Consider the following 8,129-nt stretch of genomic DNA (forward strand, 5'->3'; position numbering starts at 1 on the left):
AGAATGGAGGTGAGATCTCTAGACTAATAATTCACTTCTTTTCATCTCCCAAAATGTAGGTGGGAGACAGAATCTTGGTGATTTATTCTCAACAGCAAAGTGGTGCACACCTACAAGGCCCATCTCCAAGCTGGAAGAGCTACGAGACCTAAGGGTTGATTTCTTATTCTTTCCATTCCAGAAGGATCTGGATTAGCCATTAAACCATGCCACCAAGTGACCCAAGGAAAAGGACAGGAAATCCTGTTTCCCAACCGTGCACCTCTCAAGGAATTTGATGCTTCAATATTAAATTCTCATGTTTTATTCCTGTCTATGCCTTCACCTGCATTTTCTCAACCCCTAACCCTTCTCCTGGCTGCCTTCCTAAGCTACTTATTACCAGAAGCCTCAATTTAAATTTCTTTATTCCTCTTCTCATTCACCCATTTTATAATCTGCCATGTCACCAACTGGACCCTTCGAAAATTTTGCCCTCTCTAAACTCCGCAACTCTTCCATGTCTTTTAAGTGCCTCCTTAAGTCAAAAACCGTTACCTGGCATTTTATCCTTAATCCTTCCTATTCCTCTCCTTTAGTTAGGGTGACCATATAGTTTATTGTCCAAACCAGGACACTTATCTCTGGGACAAGTGCTGACTTGAGTGGGGATTCTTGAACAACAAGCATAAGTCTGGAATGTCCTGGGAAAACTGAGGTGTAAGGATCACCCTCCCTGTAGACATAGCTTACTTACCTCCAGGAAAATTGGGTGCTCATTATTCACCAAATAGGACCTGAACCTGACTGCCTCCGTCTTTGCACATGACTTGTCATCTGCAGAGAGTATTCTCCACCATATTGCTACCATTTCCGACTCCACCATCCTTCCACATGTGGCAAAGGAAAGCTCCTGACTCAAAGAGTCTTTACTGACACCTTTCCAATGCCAGAGTGAAAAGTTATAACTCCCCCCTTCCTCCCACTGAATGCCATCTGTAACCCTTTTATGGGCTCCTTGTATGGAACTTAACTATAACACACATACAAAGATATAAGGGTCTGAAGTGAGTGTGCAGTGACCAAGTCACAGGTGTAGCCACTTATGTAATACAAATGCAAAAAAAAAAAAAAAAAAGAATGGGTGTTCAAAACTAAGACACATACTTTAAAAAGAATCAATAAGTGATGAGTGACCTAAAAATGGCTATCAAATTAGGCTGCAAAAATATAAAAGGGGTCTGACTCAACTGCCTCTTGAGTTCCATTAAGTTCTCACTCCTCTCTAAAGAGACTGAAGTAAAAAAAAAAATCGCAGCCAATATATACCACAGCTATGGTTTAATGCAAGAAAGGCAATATGAAACTGCAGTTAGGGAACCCCTACCTAAAGAAAAAGTCTTGGCCCTAGAGACAAAGACTGTCAATGTAGATAACATATTTGTGGAGGGTAGGGTGGACGTGTTTAGTTAAAACAAAGAGCTTGAGGTCTCTAAGGTATCAAATGTTTTATCATTCCTGGAATTAACTTTTTCAATTTTCTGAAAAACCTACAAGTCCAATTACAGCTGATTTAAAGGGTAAAAGAAAGTCTTGTTTTGTTCTTTTACCAAGGAGCCTAGAATGCTGTCTTGGTGTAGTGTGCCTTCCATTTAACCAGATTTTTCACCCAGAATCCATATAATTTCTTCAGCACCAGTTCTATTTATAATGAGGGATTAGGATTTGGGGGGGGAAATACAAGAAGACAGATGAACTAAATATCTATTGTGAAACTAGTATTACATAGCAATAAATTGTTCTTGTTTTAATTATTTTTAAGGGCAAGAACCTACCATGTGCAGACACTTTCATTGGCATTTTACATGTTTTCATGCTTTCATTAGCTTAGTCTTATAGAAACTATCATCCCAATTTTACAGACAGAGAGGTTCAGATCACTGAATGTGTTCTTCAGTGTAGAGTTACTTCAAGTAAGTTTTGAAATAGTTATGTCCCAGTTACTATTGCTGTGTGGAAAAGCTACCCTATAATTTAGCATCTTAAAACAACTATTTTTTTTCATGCTCACATATTCTGTGAATCAAAATCTAGACAGGGCCTAGGGGGAACAGTTTATCTCTACTCCGTAGTGTCTGAGGCCTCAGCTAGGAATTCTTGATGGCGAAGGATGACTTGATGGCTGAAATCTGAAATCACCTGGAGGCATGTCCACTCAGGTCTGACAGTTCATGATGGCTGCTGGCTGGGACCTCAGGTGGAACTGTTGGTTACAGCCCCTACTGCATGAGGCCTGGGCTTCCCCATATATGGCAGCCTCAGAGTGGCTGAACAGCATAATTGGCAGCTCTAGGCTCCAAAGGCAGATACCTCAGCAAACAAAATAAAAGTTGCCTACTTTTATTACCTATGCTAGGAAATCACACAGTGTTACTTCTTCTACATGCTATTGGTTCCAACTGAATCATAAGCCTGTCTAGATTCAAGGGGGAAAAAAAAGAGAAAAGACATAGATCCCTTCTTTCAATGGGAGTAGTGTCACAGTTTTTGCGGCCATTAGTTTAAACCATCAGAAGATAAAAGTAGTAAGTTTAAAGTGCCTTTAGAGCAAGCCTGCTTCTGTGATATGTTTTTACTACTCACAATATTGTAGGCATTATCTTTATTAGGAAGATGTTTTCAATTTAAAAATAAGAAGGATGAAGTATTGAGGAAGGGGTTCTGCATTCAGATGAATACACAGGCCATGCAGCTAATACAAATGCATAATAGGGGTCAAGTTTATTAGATGAGAGATTCCCTCATCAAAGAGAAACTAAAAATCTGGATTGTTATATGAAATCTCCTGATTTTTAAAACACTCTGTGGACAGGAAGTACACTGCACACAAGCCACCAGTTTGCTGTTCTTGTAATTAATAGATAATACGATTTTTTATTTGACAAATATCTATGAAAGCAATTACCATTTGCCTGGGAGTTTTCGCAGCCCTCTGAGTCACTGACAAGCTAACTCCTATTCTTTATGAGGAATGAGTTTTCCCGTATCATAAACAAAATTCCCTGGTTAGAAGAAAACAAATTTACTCTTATCTTGAGCATCGACTTTGTAGAAACAGAAATAACTGCCCATCTGTTCTAAAACTTTACAGAATCATTATTTGTTCCATTAGCATCATAGACGGGCTGTCATCCGTAATTGTCCTGTAGACTGAGAATACGTTCACCGATATTTTGTCAAATTTAACTCCCAGAGTTCTGAAAGATTAGTCAATCAGTATTTACTGCTACACTTACACCTTGCACCTTAATGTTAGAACATTTTAGAAGTAAAATGTTCATTATCTTTTGCAATGAACATGTAATGAATATGCCATAACCTACTGTGCTAATAAGTCAGCCCAAGATATATCTGAAAGCCAAAGGGATCACATATTATTAGCAACCCTTTCTGTTATTATAAATCATTTATTTAAAAAAATAATCTTCAGGGCTTTCATTTTCAGCCATGATGTAGTAACAGAGAACTTTGCTCCTGAAATCACTGAAAGACAGACAAAAGACATGAAATAATGGTTTTCAAGACATTGGACATCAGTCAACAAAGAACAGAGGTCCCTGACAGGCAGGAAACAAATGAAAAGAACCCCACAGTTTCCCCAGCTTACTCCACTGAGAGAGTTTCTAGTCTGTGGAACAGGAAGGGAAACCCAGGCAGTGCAGGCAACCTCCCTGATTGAGGATATGAACATCAGGGTCCAAGGACAGCGTGACAGCTAGTGTTTGCAGGCAGAGTACCAAGAGGAAAGGCTCACACAGAAAAAGATTCTGTAGCTCTGCAGGGAGTCCTCCTGGAGAATGAGGCATATTACTGACAAGTATCTGGTATCCAATCAAAAATTACCAGGCATGCAAAGAAATGGGAAAAATAGAATCCATTATGAGGAGAAAAATTGACCCATTGAAACCAACCCATAACTGACTCAGATATTAGAATGAACAGAAAGAAACATTAAAATTATTATAATGCATTCTACATAGTAAACAGAAATAAACAGAGGAACGATTGTACTTGTCAAGTAGGAACATGAACTTGGAAAAATAAGAACTACAATGTGTAAGAGGAAAAGTACTGGATGGGATTAAAGACAGATTAGACACTGCAGAAGGAAAAATTTGTGAATTTAATGACACAAAAATAGAAACTATCAAAAATGAAAAAGAGAAAGAAAAAAAGAAAAGAAAACTGAGCAGAGTGTCAGTGAGCTGCGTCACTACTTCAAGCAGTGTGACCTGTGTGTCATTAGAGTGCTTTGATTTTCTGAACACCACATGCCAAATCTCTGATTTTTCTGTTCCTTAAAACACTTATTCAGTCTTAGGATGAGAGAAGGAGTCTCTAAACTCTCAGTTTTGCTTCAAAGATACCTCTCAGGGAATCTGAACTCCTTAAGTCTATCTAGCATCAGAGTGTCAGTGGAAACCATCAAAAGAAGGATGATGTTTACAGGAAAACACAACACAAGGAACATTCAAAGAGAAAAACTCCCTTCACTTTTCCTTGCATAGATATGATTTCTCCCATTAACACTTGTACTATATTTATCAAGAGTCAAGACTGCTTTCTTGATACATCCATGACATGCATGAATTTAGTATGCAATTCAGCATAGAGTAGAGGTAGTCTGGGTTAAAATTCTGACTCCAAATTTGTTGGGTTTTAAATAAAACCTGTCTCTGTTTATCAGATAGAGAGAAAGATTAAATTCAATTCACAAGCTTGTTGGGAGGATTCAATGAGACATTCCATTTGAAGGACTTTGTTTTGCATAGTACCTAGTGTGTAATTCAGTGTTCAATAAATAGTAATGGCGTCCACAATGATTAACTGTTGATTAACGTTTTTTGTGACACCTGACATCTTTTTACCTTTTATATTGACCTCTAAGTTTTTTAGGATCTGGCATGTGGAATGTATGCTCTGGGAACTGTATGGCATGCAAAAATAATGCATAATACTTGCATTTTACTGTTTACAGTTTACCAGGAAGATGAAAGGGTGAAGAGGGTATTTATAGCTTTATTCTAGCTCCTACAGGCAATCCTCTTGGCTATAGTTAGGAAAATCCACTAGACCACTGACATTAGTAAGGTCATGTGTTTGTGCCACAGAAGATACACCTCACTGCTCTGCCCTCCCTGCGTTTCCTTCTCCTGTGTTCAAGAAGAAAGCTGAGCCTGGGATGAAAGGTCAATCAGCCATGTTCCTTGGAACAAGGTACATGAGTGGACAGCAGAGGGACAGCAGTGCCAGGGCCAGCTACTGTGGGGTCAAGGACTGAGTAATCCTATACCCCTGAGGCTGACCTGAGCAGGTGCATTGTTCAATCTCTGTGCCATGGAAGAGGTAGCATGCCTGAGCCCCTGAACGCTTTCTCATGGCAAAAGAAGAAAGGGAAGCTGTCAGCTCAAACGTGTTCAATCAACAGAGAGCCTCCTCATTCACGTAACATGAGACCAGGGAGAGAAAGACAAGAGAAGAGCTGGAACCCCGTCAGGTTTTTTTTTTCTTTCTTTCTTTCTTTCTTTTGCCAAAGCTCTTATTGGTTGTGGGGAGAGGGAGGAAAGGGGAAGGGTTGCATGTCACAAAAGAGACTGCTCAGAGCTGTTGCCAAGTTGGTACCTTAGAATTACTGAGTTGCAGAGGTGGCGGGTAGAGGTCTGGGGCCTCTCCCCAGATCCCAGTAGATGAGGGAAAATGATCCTTTCAAAACCATTTGCTCAGTGAGTGCAAAGCACACCACCAAGAATCAGTGCCAAGAGTTTTTTGGGGGGACTTTTTTGCTACATTTAGGGGGAGGGGTAAAAATAACAATAGAAAGTAAAGGAGATATTAAAGAGGCAAAAACAGAGTGTATAGATAGATAGTGAAGTGGGCTGAAAAGAATCTTCACTTAGCAGCTTGTAGAGAGTTTTTCTCAAGGTGGGGGACTGCATTTGTAAGCAGCGTATGTCTCCAGACTGCTCTAGATGGGAGGTTCTACAAGGAGACAGAAAAATCAGAAGACAGGGAAATTTGTCTGCAAAGGAATTCCAAAGGACTGAGAACTGGACAACCCAGCAAGGGGTAAGGTGAGAACAGCGTGATGGGAGGCAGAAGCATACAATGAAGAGTGATCACCGGGAAATTCTGGTAGAATTTAAGAAGATTTGATGTCTAAATTTAAGTTTCTTGCAATTTTGATATGCCAACATCTCTGCCACCCAGACATCTGCCAGCAAGACGTACCCAACACATCCATTCCTGGTGACAATGATTTGGAGGTAATCAAGGTAACAGGATTGTGTTCCTGATTTGGAAGGCAGGGAAAGAGAAGAGTTGACAGATGTGAGAACTGAATACGGCTGAGGGTTCACTGAAGGCAGAACCAGCCGTGAGAGAATTTTTACATACTCCCTTCTCACTGCCATGTCTCCTGCCCCCACCTCAGTACACACACTCAAACAAGAATCCCAAGGGAAAAAAACAAAACAAAACACTGTCCTTTCTCTCTATATGTGGGATGCAGGTTTGTGCCAAATTTTATTTAAATCCAAAGGACAGAGTGATCCCAGCTAATCCTTGAGTTAAATTAATTAGCACACAAAGCAAAACTTGGTCCCTGAGAACTTCTTGAATGAGTTGAGTGTATTAGACAGGACTCTTTTGGCTGCAAGTTGGCTTAAGCACAAAAAGAAATTTGTTGGCCCAGGAAACCCAAACCATGGAAAAAGTAGGAGTGGAAAAAGTTTCACGATGGCCTAATCCAGACACTCAAATATCACGGGGACTCTTATTTCCCATCTGTACCTCTCTTGGTGGATCTATTTCATTCTTTTCCACCACAAAGAGAACTCACTCCTACAGTTTTTGATGTCAGCATGCAGAGGAAGATGATTTGCCTAAACCAATAAAATACATCCAAAAAGGGGGAGGGGAGGAGAACATTAGACAGTGGCCATCATCATCAACCATATCTTTAGATGCTGAAGCCAAGCTTTTTGACTTTCACTGTAGAGAGACTGGTGGTGCCTCTTAAGAGCCCAGAGAAAGTAATCATGGAGGATATGGACTCTAAGTAAACCTAGACTCGGAGCAATGACCGTAAGCCTCAAACCATCCATGTCGGGGTAGACATAGGTATCATTTTCCAGAGTATATGTGATCACATCCTTGTCCTCTCCTATCCCACCATATATATCCCATGTAAAAATGTTCCATTCCCTCATCTTGTTCTTATAACAGTCCTTCACAAACTTCGTGAGGCTTTCCCTAACCTAATTCTCCATCCTGTTTCGTCCTCTTCTGGTGTCATTCTCCTCTGAACTCCCTCACTAACCACTTCGTCAACCATATTAGTTCCCGAACATGCCGCTCTCATCACACCACAGGGCCACTGAAACTGCTGTCCTCTCTACCCTTTCCTCACTAGTTGGCCAATTTAGTTCTCACTCATTATTCAGATCTCAACTCAAGCTATGATTGACCACCTTCCTCCCTCACCTCTCCCAGTTAGATTGGATCCCTGTTATATGTTCAGAAAAGACTATGTACTTTTTCTTCAGTGTAACCTTCATAATTTGTAATTGTATGTTTAGATGATTCTTTGATTAATGTAACCTCCATGATGGCAGGAATCATGTCTATTTTACTCACCATTGTTTCTATGGCACTTAACACATGTTCTGGCACAAAGTAGGTATTTAATACATTTTTTTAAATTAATTAATTAATTAATCAATAGACAAATCAAGAAATGAACTGGTGGATGAATGCATGAGGAAGTAGCATTAGAGAAATAATCAAGAATGGTGGACTTTGGGCATTCTACATTTCCTTTTAAATTAAGGGGGAGGGAACATTTACAGTGCTCCCCACATGTGACTGATATTGGGCTAAATATTTCCTACTGGATTTAAATTCAGATCATCCTGATTCTGATGCTCTATGGTATTTTTAATCTACTCTGCAGCCTTTTACAAAAAAAATGGTAAGTTAAACACCGAGGGAATTGGGAAGTGCAAAAGGTAAACTCATTCCTTATAATTTATGGAGCCAACGGACATTCATTTATATTAATAAGACACCTAGATACCACTTCCTAGGTGTCA

Source organism: Camelus ferus, chromosome 9, assembly GCF_009834535.1.
Source record: "Camelus ferus isolate YT-003-E chromosome 9, BCGSAC_Cfer_1.0, whole genome shotgun sequence".
NCBI classification, from domain to species: Eukaryota; Metazoa; Chordata; class Mammalia; order Artiodactyla; family Camelidae; genus Camelus; species Camelus ferus.